The sequence below is a fragment of the Vulpes vulpes genome, chromosome 1 (genome assembly GCF_048418805.1).
Source record: "Vulpes vulpes isolate BD-2025 chromosome 1, VulVul3, whole genome shotgun sequence".
Taxonomy (NCBI): Eukaryota; Metazoa; Chordata; class Mammalia; order Carnivora; family Canidae; genus Vulpes; species Vulpes vulpes.
This window is the reverse complement of record NC_132780.1, coordinates 76836161-76853451: the sequence shown is the minus strand read 5'-3', so window position 1 is coordinate 76853451 and position 17291 is coordinate 76836161. Positions and strand designations below refer to the sequence as shown.

General features: G+C 41.3%; 1 protein-coding gene across 1 annotated transcript in view; it reads left to right on the top strand.

Moving 5' to 3' along the window:
* TIAM2 (TIAM Rac1 associated GEF 2) overlaps positions 1-17291 on the top strand; it is a 219048-nt gene that overhangs the window by 95886 nt on the left and 105871 nt on the right. Inside the window, exon 3 of the mRNA XM_072767283.1 lies at positions 16870-16975. The gene's annotated coding sequence lies outside the window, so the exon portion shown is untranslated. The remainder of the gene's footprint in view (positions 1-16869; positions 16976-17291) is intronic.

Sequence of the window (17291 nt, the reverse complement as noted above, 5' to 3'; positions counted from 1 at the left end):
GGTGTGCTCCACTGGCACTAAAAATTGTTTGGCTCTGTGTTCATTAATAAAGTTTTGTAGAGGTTAGACTAGTTTTTATAGCTATTGGACAGATGACCTTATGTAATGGCTCTTATTTTTGCTAATTAAAATCAGAAAGTATATCTTCAAGCAGGTATTAACTACATGAAACCTATATGGGGAAAAATGTGTGTGTGCATGTATTTTTATGTGTGTATATGCAAATGTAGTGATTTGTTTTTCATGCAAGGCAAGGAGTTAAAAGCTTATATGTCTGTAGTACAATCAGGTCTTGAATATTAATCTTGTCAGTTGCAGGTGTAGATCCATTCACGTTTAAAAAATAATGAAAATACTACCTTAAAAAGATGTTGTCATAATTTAAAAAATTTAAACACTACACAGATGTAATCCTGTTCTCCCTGTTAGCGTACCTTTCCCAAGAATTGCTATAAAATCGTTCAAAACTGTCGCTTTCCCTGTTGGGTGTACTTTAAATTGAAAGCCTTATATCAAAAGATACAGCAAGACTTCAAAATACTTGAATGCTTGGTCTGTCACTTTACTTTAAAAGGCAGTTTAGTGCTTATTTTTCATAAAAATAGTGACCTGTTGGGATAACAAGTACTTCCAACGTAGGACACTGCAGCAGAGCTAACTTAAAAATGAAATAACTCTAGCAAGGAACACAGAGTAAGTGTATACCCGATATTTTGCAAATTGCAAAATTATTTTGAAGGGCTGCTCTTGAGGCAGGGTTTTTATGACCGTGACATTCCAGCTGTGGTTTTAGAGACAAAATGTTTACTACTGCTCTAAGCACAAGGATGGTAGGTGTGTATTCTTACTGCTGAAAGGCTTTAAAAAAGCAACTGAGACTCCCTTCAAGTGAGTAAACCTTTATTCAGCAAACTTTGGGGCTGCGTTCCTATGGAACTTTGGTGGTAATTCTGGAATGTGCGTCCAACAGCAGCCCAGTCATGGGTGAGCCTGGCGGCTCCAAGGCATGATGGCAGGCTGTCCTGGCTAATCGCTTCAGGCAGCCCATGGAAAACCACTTTCTGGTTAAGTCTGCATCATACTCTTCCACCAATGGAAAAAATTGAACATGATGAGGGTGTGTAGCTAGCAGACAAAAATATATCCAGCATTGCACAGGATCTGTTTTTAGCTCTTAACGGCCGAGCATTTGAAGTGTTCAGCACTGTTTCCTGCCTTACCATGGGCAGAAAGAAGAGAGAGTTTGTGGATTTGTACACAGACCCTGACTTGGTGAAACTTTTTCTACTAATTAAAAGAGCCTGAGAAACACTGGCTACATCCGAAGTTTTGGCAAAGGTAGGTTATAAATGTTTATTTTCCCCCTTCTGGAGTTGAGACTTAATTTTTATATGTGAGGTTTAAATGTTTCTTGAAACACTCCTTTGGGGAATATTTCGTTGTGCGCTGACCTTTACTTTGTTTTACATTATTTTGTATTTAGGCTGTGTAAGGCTCTCTGATCCTCAAATCTGAGTGTATATGCTTTCTAACACCTATTGGTGATTTAATACAGTTGCCCATGCCATTTAACTAATAATTCTCCAAAAGCTAAAGGCATATGTTGCATGGATTTATTTTTCCTGATAGCTCAAGAAAGTGTCATTTCTCAGTCTGATCATGTTAAAGCATTAATGACTATTACTTTATCTTTACCATTTAATTCTTTTAGGGCACAAAGGGAAATTAAAATGTGGCAGAGATTGTATTTTGTAGTTTCCTGGTTCTTATATAACCTCATCAGGCCTTGGTTTTGAGCTGAGTGAAGCTATTTGGTTTAAGAGTTTCTTTTCAAGCTTGTAATTTGATGTTCAGTGTTCATTAATGTTTGTCCTTCAGCTTTGTCTTGAACTTTCTGAAAAAGATATGAAATCCCTTGTAATCTGTGTGTGTGTGGGGGTACCTGGTTCAAGTAGAATGAATGATTCATGTCACAATCCCCTCAGAAGCTACTCATTCATTAGGCATTTGTCTGAATCCTGAGCTTATCAACAGGGACTGAGGAACCCTGGCTTGGCATAGTACTTCCTCAGCTTTAAGTTTATTTGGCCAAGCATGTAATTCTCAGAAAATTGGTAGGTGGAGAGACAGAAATAGGAAGCTTTTTTGAAGTCATTGTAACTTGTAAGATTATTTATAGAATTTCTGGAAAGTAGGGGTACTGCTGCAGAGCCGCTAGGGTTTTTCCTAACACATTTAAATATTTCATTGTAGCCCTCTATCTCACTTAGGGATTCTACAGTTTTTTCTTACTTTCAGTATAATAGGGTTGTGAGTTATTTTAGGATAGGCAGTGTGTGCGTTTCACTGTGTATCCACTGTATGGATATAGCGTGCATTGTCAAGTCCTTCACTTCCTTTATGGAAATGTCTTTTTGGGATAGGGCAGTGGTGAGGACTGTTCAGGTACGTTCGAATTAATAGAAAAAATGAATAGTTTTATTCATTACTTTTCCTTCGGATCTGGAAAGGATGGCTCTGATGAGCTGGCAACCATTTCGACCAGGGACAGAGTGCTGTCTTCCTCTCTAGTCCGATTAACACTTGTCAACTGCTTTGATTTTTACCAGAGCTTGTCGACAGAAACTGAAGTCCGTTGAAGAACCTATGACTCCAATCCAAACCAACCAGACTGTAAACAGTGTTTTGAATGTGAATAGATAACACCCTTCTTTCCATATTTCAGTGCAGAGGGAGTAACTTGCAAAGGCTTCTCCTTAGACCGGGCCTGTTCAGGGATGCTTGGAAGTGCACGATAAGGTTAGGCCCCTTGCTAAGAGATTATCCTTCCAAAGTGGTCCCTCATTTAACCACCAAGTAAAGTAGATATTTCTGTCTTGGTGGCCTATAGTTGTGTTTGAGAAGACACATATCCTCTTTTTCAGAGATTTAAGGTTAGTGCTAGGTCGCTGTAATCTCTTTTTTATTGTAGATATCAGAAGGAGGTGGGAAGAACACAGGGGCAAGTCTGAAAAGGAAAGCACATGCTCCTTAAATGTTGGATGGGACACTGTTCTGTGCCTGTACATATCTCCATGTTTGGCCCACTTTGTGAGATTTATTTACGTGGAGATGATAAACTGAGTTAGTGAGATCCTTAACTCTGCTGTGAGATTTTTTTTTAAAAATCACTTTTATGGAACGTTCAAAACAAGATCTTTATGGACATTAAAAAGTTTTTAAGTGATAGTCTGCATTTTTAAATTTGAGATTAAGTATACCTTTGGTAAGGGCCAAGATAAAAATGGCTTTATTGGGAAGACTCAAAAAAAATTGGTATGGAATCGAAAGTAATAGCACCAATATTAAAGATGGAGAAAGGTAGTAATAATGTAGCAGATCATCCTGAATCTCTGACTGTTGACACATACAAGTAAGAAACATTGTGTTTATAATGGTTTGAATTCTGATAATGGCAGAGTGAGTGTCTTTATTACTCAGTCCTATCTAAAATAGGCTTATAAATGGTAGGAGGCTGTAACGTCAGTGGCCCAGGAATATATAATACACTATTGTCAGCTACTTATAACCCACATTATTGTCAGGCTGAAAAGGGCCCTTGCACAATTTTCAAATGGGAAAACTGGAAAAACCACAGAACTGATGTGGCTTGTCCAAAGGTCCAAATGGTTAGTTGCTGAGTTGGGACAGGATACCAGGTGTCCTGTTAGCTCCTTCCTTTAGACCACCTATTTCTTGAATTGGAAATACTTTAGTATGTCCTACTCTATCTTTGTAAATGTAGAGGCATGCATGTATACATATGTCTGTATGTGTGTAAATGTATGTTTACATACACATCCCATCCATTCCCCCTCCCTCCCTCCATTCTTTCTTTCTTTTACTCACCTGTCTACATATCAGCCCAGAGAGACTCAAAGCTCTACTGGGAGACAAGACTTGTCTTTATATATCCTATCCTAATGAAATTCAAAGCTGTACACTCAGTTGGGGGCAATCGTTCCTATTGATTTGTTGCCAGAGAAAATTTTAGGGGCACACATGCTGCTCTAACCTCTGGTGACAAGACAGCTCTGGTTAGACTTCATCTGCCAGTCTTCTTGGTTTAGCCTTAGAATTGTTTTGTTTTTGTTTTTGTTTTTTCATTTTCATGATCCTATTCCCATAGTAGACTGTTGAGGATTTGTTAGTTCTGACCCTTAATAGAAGGAGGCATGGAAGGGAACAGAAAAATAGCAGATGGGCTTTATTTTAGTGCCATGGTAGTGCAAGGCACTTTCAGAAAAATAAACCACATATAAAGTGATAGACCAAGTTATCATTTCACTGTAGGAAAGGGATGGAGTAGGTGCTCCAGATAATGTCAGGAAGGAGTTGGTCCAGGGCGTTCCTAAGACTTAAATAAGGGCTTAAAAATCCTGGCTATCTTTAGGACAACATTGGAAAGTGAAAAATACTCCTTATCCTGTTTTTGTACTTGACTGTGACACATCTCTATAGTGATAGAACTGTTAGAGCAGGGTTTCTAAAATGGAGATGTGTAGAAGGGCTTACGGGATGCCGAGTCTATGCGCTGGGAAGGACAGAAACCAAGAGTTCTTATGAAGAAAGATGACTATAAGGAGCTCTGGGCAGAGAGAATGAAAATATTTTCAAGTCATCTGTAGCCACTCCTAGAAGGTGAAGTTACAAGTGAAAAGACTCATTATACACAGTCACAAACCAGGAAAACTCAGGACAGTAAAAGTGAACAGAGAGTAAAGAGCGTCATGAAAAGTGTGCATAAACTCATGGAATGCACACGCATGTGAATATGCAGATGTGTTCCATTAAACATTGGTAGCTTAGTTGCAAATGAATCAAACACAGCCAGACAGGTGAAATACAAAACAGTGACAAAACACCCTAGACATAACCAGCACCTAGCAAAGACCTTCACTTATCCTTTTTTCCCCAACATGTGACTTATAGGGGAAAAATGGAAATGATAAGAAGATACAGTAATATGCACTTTCCCAAAGAGTCCTGCACTGGAGTTAATGCCCTTGCATCCTGGTGCTCTACTATGTCTATACAGTGGTCGTCTCAAATTTTTTTTTCTAAAATTTCTCTAGTACAGAGCGGTTGCCCTTGGGCCAGGTCTTCCTCTTGTGAGAGTCCTTCCCCATTGGCTACTTAAGAAAAACATTTACCCCTTCCCCTACCACACAGCACATTTTCTCTCTAATCACTCCTGTTCAAATGCTGGAATTTCTCCTGAAGATGTACAAGCAGAGAGACAGACACACATCAGTGACCATCACCCTTTTTGGATTCCTCTATCCTTCCCCATTCCTCTATCCTCTATCCTTCCCCAGAGGAACCCATTGGTTCCTCTGTCCCCGTCACAGTAAAACAGGAGCGAGTTCTTGCCGGCCACCATCTTCTTTGGTTTCCTTGACTTCATCCTCACACTCATGCCAATCCACTGTGCTCCACCTCTACTCCACTCTGGTCAAGTTCATGGATCAACCTCCACATTGCTAGGTTCTGTGCTTTGTTCTTTCTCAGTCCTTGTTATTTGAACTATTAGAAACATTTGTCATTTCCTCACAGTCTTCTCCCTGAAATACATTTTTTGGTTGGTTTTAAGGGCAGTGTATTTTCTTGGTCTCCTCCTAATTGGATTCATTGACTGTTCCTTCTGTTTCCCTCATCTGTGTGCGTGTCTCCTTATTTCCTTTACCTCTTCATGGGGGAGCACCCCAGGGCCTCTTCTTTTCCCTGTATTTACTCCCTTGGGGAGTTCATCCATTTATGTTTCAAATACCACCTTCATATGATGAGTAGCAAATTTGTACCTCAAGCCCACCTTTTCCCTGAACGCTGGCTTCTGTGTCCAGCTGTCAGCTCAATATTGCCACTTTCAACAGACATCTAAACCCAACTCTTTGTCTTCCTCCTAAGCCTCCTCTGCTATGCCTTCCCCATTCTTCCAGATTGAAAATCATGGCAGCCTTCTTGGCCTGTCATCACTCAGGCCCATCCACCTGGGAATCCTGTTGGCCCTTCCGTCCACTGTATCCAGACTCAGACCACTCCTCATCACTCCCACCAAGTCCAGCTCACATCATCTTTCACCTGAATCAGCCTCATTGTCCCCCCATCCCACCTCAGCTTCCACTTGGCTGCCAGCCATCTAACACAGGGCAGCCACAGTGAGTCTCTTGAAACATGCCCCTTGATGAGCCTTCTGTAGTCACCACCCTCTAATCATGACATTTAATCTCAACACAAAAGCTAGTGGCCTGAAAATGTCCCTTTGGGCTGCACTCCCCGGCTCTCTGTCTCTTCTTTGACCCCTTCCATGCCAGGCACAGTGGCCTGCCTGTTTCACTTCCCTGGGCATTTGTACCTTCTGTCCTCTGCGTCGAGTGCCTTTTCCCCAGAATCCACATGGCCTTCTCCATGACCTATTCCCCCTTCATTTTTTTTTTTTTTACTAAAATTCTCAGCACCTTATAATAACATACTTTCCTCATTTATTGTTCATTTCTCTCCACTATAATGAAAGCTCCATGAAAGCAGGAATTTTTTTTTGGGGGGGGGGGGGCTTATTTATTGTTATATCCTCAAGGCCTGGAACAGTATCCAACACAGTATTCACTAAATTAATGTTGCATTAATGTATTTTACCTAGGATGCCTAATTAGGTGGTTATAGCAGCCTAATGCAAATGCTAAATGTTGTTGGACTTCTATATTTTACCTTAAACATGTGAGTTTTATATTTAATTCTTGTTATATTCCTTTATTGAAGCAATTATGAAATTACTTAGCATTAGATGAAATTGAAGCTTCAGGAAGGTGCCACTTGGTTGTTCTGTGATCTTGAGTGCCCTTCTCCCCTCTTGGCGTGGGTCACCGTGGCTCACCCTCATAGCCTTTGGGAAACATTTTCTTTCTTCCATTCCTTCCCTTCCCTTCCCTTCCCTTCCCTTCCCTTCCCTTCCCTTCCCTTCCCTTCCCTTCCCTTCCCTTCCCTTCCCTTCCCTTCCCTTCCCTTCCCTTCCCTTCCCTTCCCTTCCCTTCCCTTCCCTTCCCTTCCCTTCCCTTCCCTTCCCTCCCCTCCCCTCCCCTCCCCTCCCCTCCCCTCCCCTCCCCTCCCCTTCTCTTCTTTTCTTTTTTCTCCCCTCCCCTCCCCTCCCCTCCCCTTCTCTTCTTTTCTTTTTTCTCCCCTCCCCTCCCCTCCCCTTCTCTTCTCTTCTCTTTCTTTTTCTTTCCCTTCTCTTTCTTTTCTTTCTTTTTTTTCTCAGGGAGATGGGCAGGGGAGAGAATCTTTAAGCAGACTCCAGGCTGAGTGTGGAGCCTATTGTGAGGCTCATTCTCATGACTCATGAGATCACAGCCTAAGCCTAAACCAGAGTCAGAGGCTTGTCCGACTGAGCCACCCAGGTGCCTCAGGGAAGGTATACTGAATTCCAGTGGATATTTAGGATTGTGACCATGAAGTTTATACCACCAAGAAAGCAGATTTTTCCTGTGTGATGATTTTTATAACACAGTGAAATGGAAAAAACTACATTGTAACCTTAAAGTTCCTTAGTTAATTTAAAAAGTTCAGTTTTTCGTTTCTTTCTGCTGGCCCTTTTCCCAGCTGGGCCAGCCTTTGCTGCCTGGAATAAGGATACCTCCAGAGAAAGACTTTTTCAGTGCTTTCTTTATGAAAGGGACATAAATTACAACTGTTCTTCTAGAAGATAAGCCTAAAAGTTAAATTATACTTAAAAAAAGATCATTTCAGGTTGAAAAGTACAGAAACATTTAAAATTATTTAGATGTAATGCCTATGTTAAAAAATATTTTAAAATTTCCAGATTGGATTCCTACTCTTTGGAGGCAGTAGGGATGATCCTGCAAGGTTCTGGGGTTCTCATGTCCTAGGTGGGCTTGGGACATAGAAGCTCAGGACACATTAGACCCTTCCCCACTCTGTGTGTCCATCTCCTTGAGGTATCTCACAATTATAAGTTCCTGTAAATTATGAAATTTAAACTACACCTAATGCTATTCATTTTTTTTCCCTGAAAGTTTCTGTAAATTTGCCAGCCAAAATCTTTTTGCTTTTGCTGTGAATAATCATAGAATTTAAGGAAAAGCTTGGCAATGACTGGTTTAACTTTACTTGCGGACCCTAGAACAACTAATTGTAGCCTTAAGCCTTCAACTGAGAGAAATGAGCTCTCAATTCGGGCTTCAGGCTGAGATGGAGTAGAAGAGTGACACATTTATAAGGGTGAGGAAAGCACCTATTCAAAGCAGGGGAAAAAAATGTGTGGTTTAAGCCTGTTCACGTTTTAACTTAAATGGAGCAGTGTATAATGAAGAAATATTTTGCCAAGAATCACTAGGTATAATTACCATGGTATATTTTGGTCACAGAATGTGATTGAGTTCAGGAGTGCAATGCCTGCTTCTGATTTACTGTAGCATGTGCCTTACCTGCACATCTGAGTCACTGAGAAGCCATGTGGTTAACAGCCCGGGTTCTCATGCAAGGTCTTCTGTTTTAGTATGGAGCTTGGGAAGTACCTACCCATGCCTGGACTCCCCTTTTGTGGAAGGGTTCCTGCTCATAAAAGTTTAAAACAAAAGGTTATTTAAAAGTCATGCTAGCAAATTTGAATCTTGTGACTCTTTGGCAGTCACCAAATGGACTGCACAAGGTCTATGGAGGCAAGGATGTTGGCCAAATTTTGGATGGGATTTTGATGTAGACTTGTAGACTTCGCAGAAAAGGGTGGGACTGAACGTTTAATACATTAAAAAAGACAAAACAAAACACTGGAGAGAACATGGATGAAAATGTGTGAAAGGCATTTTAATAATTTCTGAAAAAAATAAGAAAAAGCTATTATTTTCACTGAGATTATTTTATTTTAAACTGTATTCTGTAATTTTACTTGAAAAGGTGATTAAAAGAAACAAAACCCTGAAATGTTCTCAGTTTCTGCTATGGCCCAGATGTAGCTGGGCCTCTCAACTCCCTGACATTCCAATGACATACCAGTAATATTTGTGGGATTGTTGGTCTCACCACCTCTCTCATAAACTCCATACTGTTAAAGTTGTCATAAACTTGCTTATTGATTCTCCAAACGGTTCGTGTTGGTAATTAGCCCCTCCCTGCCCAAGCTGATAAGTTCTTTTAGGGGTGGGATCAGATCATCCCTCCCTTTTGTTTCTCTTAGAGTCCCAGGAGGGGGGGGGATATGTGTAGGAGGGTCTCCAAATCCATATTGAGTGGTGGGTAGAAGTCTTCACATCACTTGAACTTCCAAGTTTCTGCCAGCGCTAAGAAGTTTTTCTTACTTTGCCAGAGCTGCCCCAACACTGATCTTCGAGGTGTGGACTACAGTGGGCTCCTTCCAGACTGTATTCTCAGGTGTCCCTAGGAAGCAGCTCACACTGTGGTGCCTCTGGGACAGTGGGGATGGGCTAATGAGTGTCAACACTCCCTCCCCAGCCTCTCTCCTCCTCTTCTCCTACCTCCTTCTCCTCTAAACATTGTCCCTGACACCAGTGGTCAGGCCCTGCTGCCCTTGATCAGTTTTTCCTGAACAAGCTAGGGTCTTTCTCCATTCAATCACTTGGGGACTCACACGCTGTCACAGAGTGCCCAGTCTTAGAAACTCCTCTTTTCTTTGGAGGACCCTCTTTTCTGTTTTCATCTAACAAAATCCCAATCATCCTTCAAGACTCAGGTCTTCATTTAACTTTTTTGGGAGGTATTTTTTTTTGTTGTTTTTTAAGATTTTACTTATTTGAGAGATAGAGTGAGAGAGCACAAATCATGGAGCAGAGGGAGAGGGAGAAGCAGGCTCCCCACTGAGCAGGGAGCCTGACATGTGGTTCGATCCCAGGACCCCAAGATCATGACCTGAGTCGACTGCAGATGCTTTACCACCTGAGCCACCCAGATACCCCTGGTGGGTAATTTTTAACTTTCCTCTGAAGAATTTGAACATCCATTGAAAATTTCTCTTAAGTTGTAGAATGAAGGAGGATGAGCACCATGTGCCTGACTTGTAGGGCCCAGGATTGCACACTGCCCATGAATGCTCCTCATCTCTTCCTGCCTTTAGCTCAAGTGTTTCCCTGGGGCAGTGATTTAGCAAATATTTTGACTCTCTAGACTTTGTCTTTGGGTCTTACTAAAATGGATGTGCCATTCAGCTGCTATGCATAGTTTTATGTCATTATTTTTCACACCTTTTTTTTTTTTTTTTTTTGACCATGAAGAGGAAATGATTGTTCTTCACAGTTCAGGATACAGGCAAACATACAAGCACACATGAGAATTTATTTATTTATTTTAAAGATTTTATTTACTTATTTGAGAGAGAGAGAGCAGGAGCAGGGGGAGAGGCATGGGGAGAGGGAGAAGCAGACTCCCTGCCCATTAGGGAGCCTGATGGCAGGGCTCGGTCTCAGGACCCGGAGACCTGACCTGAGCCAAAGGTAAATGTTGAACTGACTAAACCACCCAGGTGCCCTGAGAATTTAATTTCATAAAACAGTTTTTACCTTTGCTTCCATGTGCTTCTCAATATTTTTTCTATTTTACCCTAAGCTCTGCTCTATTTCTTTTCTGTTCTATTCTTTTAAAAAATACTGATCATTGATTCATTAAATGAATTTCATGACCCATAGTTGAACAAACATTTTTAAAGCAATGCTGTGGATGTTAGAATTTGTTATAAAACAGGTGTGAGTGTAGAGACCCTCCTTGTGGTAAATTGGCTTCCTTAGGTGATGAACGGTGCAAAAGCCAGGCTATTGTTTCTGTGGAATTTATTACCTGCTCCCCTCCTAACACCAGCCATGCTTGTCCTCGGCATTCCAAGGTACAGATTGGTTTGTCCATTCATCTGTGAATATGCATTTGGAAGGGGCCCTGCTGACTTGAAATAGAACTGATAGTGTTCCACAATGGATGTTTAGCTTTTGAGGCCTTAACAGCAGCTTGCTTTCTGCCCACTTTATTTTGTTAGGATTACTCTTCCTAAGCATTATTCCTATGGAGACCAGATTCTTCTTTCACCTGCCTCCTTTACAAATTGGGTTCAAGTCTTGTGATTAGTAATGAGCTCCTTTGAGTCATGGCATTCAGTTCTCAAATTCTGAGTGTAGTTCATTGACTCAGAATAAGAGAAGCAGGTTTGGGCAATATTTATAGCATTTGTTACTGAGTTTGGATCCTGGCAGAGATGAATGCATTTGTTTCCGATTTTTAGGCATGTTCTTGTATTTTAGCCATTTTTATAAGACAGACAGTAAAATTTGAAGGCAGGGTTTCTCAGCCTCAACACTATTGATACAGGTAATACATGGAAGCCATCCTGTGGACCGTAGGATGTTTAGCAGCATCCCTGAATTCCACCCCCTGGATGTCATGACCCCAGTTGTGACCATGGGAAATGTCTCCAGATGCTACCAAATGTCCCTGTGGGGCCCAAACTGACATGGTGTTGAGAATGACTGCTTTTTTTTGTTTTTTTTTTTTAAATTTTATTTATTTATTCATTAGAGACAGAGGCAGAGAGAGAAGCAGGCTCCTTGTAGGGAGCCTAATGAAGGACTCCATCCCAGAACCCCGAGATCACGACCTGAGCCAAAGGCAGATGCTCAACCACTGAACCACCCAGGCATCCCTAGAATGACTACTTTAAAGTCATACCAGTTGTTCAATGAGCACTTAAGTTATTTTTGTACATTTTCTGTCATGACTGTCTAATAACATAAGTACGTAGCTTGTGTCATTGTTTTTGTTGACATTTGGCAGACCTTGACACATTAGGTACTTTTATATGCTGTTATAATTTGGAGAATTGATAAAAATCAGAAAAGTGCTAGCAGGATTTATAGGATTCCAAATGTATGTATATAAACATATGATAATTAACAAAATATCTACAGACTAAGATTTGGTATCATAGTATCCAAAATTATACTTATAACTAAAAACTAGTAATAGTACTATAGATTTGTGTTTCCCAATTTTTAAGGTAATTTTATGTATATTTTCACACTCGTCTCACTCTGGGAGTTAACTAGGGTAGATATTTTTATCCTCAAGTTGTAAGTGGGGGGAAATGAGATTCAGAGAGTGTAAGTAATTTGCCCAAAGACTCATTGCTATTTAAGAGATGGAAACGGGTCTACAACCCGTTCTCTGACATAAACTAGAGTAAGATTCTGAGATTTGTCTTTTTAATTAATGAAGTTTCAACTCTCCAACCTCCCACGCACAAATAAAGGAAATCAAGTAGATGTTGTTACCGTTAATGATGGCTAGTCCTAGTCTCTTTTTTCTTAGTTCTTATCACTACCTAGAATGTTGGCCTTGGAGAAGGATGAGGCTCCTATTTCAGTATGAAAAGCTCTCTGGAATTACATGAGAAGCCTTGTTGGTGTCTCCTGGTGGTAGAACCTGAGTTTCCCTCACAACCTTGCCTAGCCATAAATCTGCTTTTGTGCAGTGCCTCTGTTATGCTTGCTGTCCCTATTCGACCCTGGTCATCTTCTCCCATCTGGCCTCATATTCCCCTTTATTTGCTCCTTCTGAGCAGCTGGCCCAGGCCAGAGACAAAGCAGCCTTTCCTCTGCTGTAAACTTGCCGCTACATGGAAATGGACACTTTGGGAATCTAACTTATCAGTTCAAGCCTGAGCTCAAGGCAAATGAAGGAAAGGCAAATCTTGAATTTCCCCCTGAAAGATGTTTCACTGTGGATTTCAGTAGGTCCCAGGGGCTGTTGGGATTGTAGTGACATATTTGTGAATTCCTTCACACTTGACACTTCTGGGGTGGTAATTGATCACAGCTTTTTTTTGTTTTTAAAAAATATTTATTTATTTATTCATGAGAAACACATAGAGGCAGAGACACAGGCAGAAGGAGAAGCAGGCTCCCTGCAGGTAGCCCCATGCGGGACTCAATCCTGGATCCGGATCATGCCCTGAGCCGAACGCAGATGCTCAACTACTGAGCCACCCAGGTGTCCCTTGATCACAGTTTTAACAAGAAAAAGCATCATTCTTATTTGTGATTTCAGCTTAAAAAGCTACATGGCATGTTTATGATTGGGTATTGGAAGGGAATGAAGAAAGCAAAAGACAAGGACTTTTATTTTTCTTTTAGGTTCATGAGATTGTGGTCCATTTTAAAAATTGCAAAATTTTATTACCCAATAAATAAAAGAATTATTATAAATTTATTTATAATTTATTTATTCTAGAATGACTAGAATGACATTCTTTATTCTAGAATGACTTCATTAAATTCTCTGTCAATCAGCTGGGGGCCTGGATGCATATTAGCATACCTAATAACATAAACTGTAGGTTACCATACCTAATACATGTTACTACATTGGTAGTATTCTTAATATGTATTAATACAGGTTAGTATACCTAATATGTATTTTTTCTGTTTAAAGAGACTGGGGGCTTTGAACTACTACTTCTCTTTTTTAAAAAAGTTCACAGGGTTCTGTTGTTTCAGTATTTTCAGTCCCCTCTCTGTCAACAAAGAAAATTTTTAACTTGAATACCATAAACTTCCCTTAGAAAAGGAGTCAGAGGTGCTGAACACTTGGCCTAGTTATTCTTTCTTCTCCAGACAAAAATTACAACTGAAGCATGACCGATAAGTGTCTGTTCAATTTGCCAAACTCCTCAGGGATCATTGTTTCCCTCAGAGATTACCCTTCTTGTCAATAAATTCCTCATAAATATTGAATAAATTCTTCTCGTTTAAGGCAGGTTTTCTTTTGCCAGGATTGGCTGGAGATGTTAAACATCTGGTAAGCATTACCATATGCAACAATGCACATTGTTCTCTGCCCCCAACCCGTCCCCCATGTCATCTCCCTTTTGCTTTTCTCTAGGGAGTGTTGTGTTTGTTATCAAAAGGTCCTCGTGGGCATATCTGTCCGTCTTTGGGCCAGACCCAGTTGCGAATGATTCCTGTTCCGTCTGTGGTCAAGTCAACCTTCTACCATGTGATGGTGGTTTCATTTAGTTCAACAGATGTATATTGAATGAGCCCTGAAGCTACAGGCCTTGGGTGGACATGTCTTGTAAAGGACAGGGTCCAGGGCTGTGTTTCTGAACTGTAGTAGGACACAAAAATTAAGCTACTTCATTTCAAAGGTAGTAAGAGGAATTGAGGTTATAATCTGCTGCTAGGGATTCAGCTTCCACCCTGGAGCCATTCCGCATCTTTGAATTCTGGCTCTTGTGTGTTCTTGGGCTGCTGACAAAGGGGGCCTCTTGGTGGAAGTTTTGTGGAGAACTTGATGCCAGTGCTCTGTGGGTTGCTCTTCAGGCAGGTGACCTTCAGATCAGAAGGGCCTGATGGAGCAGGTGGCTGTGGGCGAGCAACCCTGGAGCCTTTCACCTCTGGGGTCATCACTGGGTTTTGGTTTGGAGGAAAGTCATTAAGCACCGAGGCCAGATGCCTGGGTGCCTCAGTGGTTGAGCATCTGCCTTCGGCTCAGTGTGTGATCCCAGGATCCAGGATTGAGTCCCACATCGGGCTCCCTGCGGGGAGCCTGCTTCTCCCTCTGCCTGTGTCTCTGCCCCTCTCTCTCTCTCTCTCTGTCTTTCATGAATAAATAAATAAATCTTTAAAAAAAAAAAAAAAAAAGCACCAAAGCTCCCTGCAGTCAGCTTGTGGGAGAGGTCTCAAGGGTGGCACAGGAGCAACCCTGCCCACTTCTAGTTCTTAAGATGTAGCTGAGAAAATCCTGATCACTCAGATTTTGAGCTTTTAAAAGGTGTGGGTTCTTGGGGTGCCTGGGTAGCTCAGTCGGTGAAGTGTCGGACTCTTGATTTTGGATCAGGTCATGATCTCAGAGTTGTGAGATCGAGCCCCATGTTGGGCTCTGAGCCATGTAGGGAGCCTGGTCAGGATTTTCTCTCCCCTTCTCCCTCTGCCCCACCCCCCTTCAAAAAAAAAAAAAAAAGCGTTCTTGTGATCCAGCTCTGGGGTCAGAGTGGTCACAGGGGCCATGTTTTAGTGGCATGTCAGCCAGTGGCTGTTTCCTCTTTTAGAAATGTCTGAGAGCGCCCACTGAAAGGTAAGTGGTTAGTAGCAGAGCAGGTGCCCTTTCAGGCCACGTGAGTTAGATGCTGGCCTGAAATAGCTCTTTAGAGTCTCTTGTTCATGCCAAAGTGAAAAGTCTTTTTGACACTCTTCCCAGCCACCCAACTTAAAATATATATGTGAGACTATGTAGTAGTCTCAGGCAGACACTTGTCTCTTTGGCCTTATCAGAGAAATTTAGGGCCAGTGTCAGTGCTTCATTAACTTTAAAAGTCACCATTGAAAATAAATAAATAAAAGTCACCATTGAACCCTCCAAAGAAGCTATACGAATGGCCCGCAAGCACATAAAAGGGTGGTCAACATCACTAGTCATTAGAGAAAATGCACCCTGAAACCGCACTAAAGTGTCATCTCATATTCATAGACGGCCACCACCAAAAAACCCAGATGACAGGGTGGAGAAATTGGAATCTATACGCTGTTGGTAAGGATGTTGAAGTGGTACAGCTGCTATGGAGAACAGTGTGGTGGTTCCTCAAAATATAAATGTAGAATTACCATATGAGCCAGCAATTCCACTCCTGGGTATATACCCCAAAGGACTGAGCAGGGTCTTGAGATGTTTGTATCAGCAGCATTATTCACAGTGGCCAGCAGGTGGAAAGCAATTGGAGAATCCACTGATGGATAAGTCGATGAACAAAATATGGTACATGCATATAATGGAATATGACACAGCTTTAAAAAGGAAGGAAGTTCTGACATAAGCTGTAACATGGATGAGCCTTGAAGTCATTGTACTAAATGAAATACGGCCTTTACAAAAAAGACAAATGCTGTGTGATTCTACTTACATGAGATACCTAGAGTATCAAATTCATGGAGACAGAAAGTAGAATGGTGGATGCCAGGGCTGAGAGGAGAGGACTGAGGAGTTGTTGTTTAATGGGAACAGAGGTTTAGTTTTGTGAGGTAAAGAGTTTTGGAGATTGTGTAACAGCGCAAATGTATCTGACATTCACTGTATATGTTAAAATGGCTAAGATGGTAAGTTTTATGATATGCGTATTTTAACACAGTTACAAATACATTTTTTTTTTGAGTGGGTAAAAAAAGTCACAATTGAATCCACCCAGCTCTGCTCTCCTTGTCTTCAGAGAAAATTCAGGCTTTGTATTCTGGGGTTGAGCATGGCCAGATGGCAGCTCTCCTAGCCTGTCATCTTACCCTCCAAGGTGGACCTCTTGCTCTGCTTCTTGTGCAGAAAGACCCAAACATATGCTGGAGGTAAACTTTTAATGGGGTTAACCTCTATAAGAGAAGTTATTTCATCCAAGGACTATTTCACTGTGATTCTACATTTTGGGTTTTGTTTGCCACTGAGTCAAAATAGAGAACAATATACTGTTGTCCTTTCGGGATGATGCTCCTGCGGTGGTGTCTGTGTGCAGAGTCTGCAAGTTATTTTCCTAATGGTGGTGACAGATGAGCCGTGACTCATGCCACTGCCTTCACCTGCCCTCCCCTGAAACAAAGGCGTGCATTTGACTACAGACTGTGTGTTAATGGCCTTTACAAGATTGGATGGGCAGTTCTAGCTTCCTTTATATCTTCCAACACCTCTGATGAATCAGGCAGTCCACAGACATTTCATTTATTATTCTGACACTGATTCTGGACACTGTTTCTTGGTATAATCTATATGAAACCTTTGTTTTTACCTTTTGGGAGCTTGGCGTAAAATGCTTGACAGTTTTCTGGTATTTCTGTTTTTCAGGCTCATTTCGTGGACTCCCTTCCCACTCTTGTGAACCATGCTGCCTTGTCCTAGGACCACGTAAAGTCTACTGACAATCTCCCTCAGAGCACAGACTAGACTTCAGGTAAAGCCATCTCACATGAGTTGTGGTTCATGTCAAGTGGCAAGACTGTGAGGTAGTAAGTACGTTTGATTATTTGATCAGGTTATTTTGTTTTGTTTTATTTAAAAATGTGCTTGCTAACTCCCACCAAAGAAAAGTCAATCCATTTGACTTTTGTTTTGTGGCTGTACATTCTTAGATGTCAAAGAATTAAAATTAAAAACCTACTAAATGTATTTTGAAATGGGCCTGGAAACAGGACCTCCAACTTGCCTCAAACAGTGATCTATACTGGTTAGGATGAAAAACTGAAGGGGGAGGTTTTGGCTAAAATTGT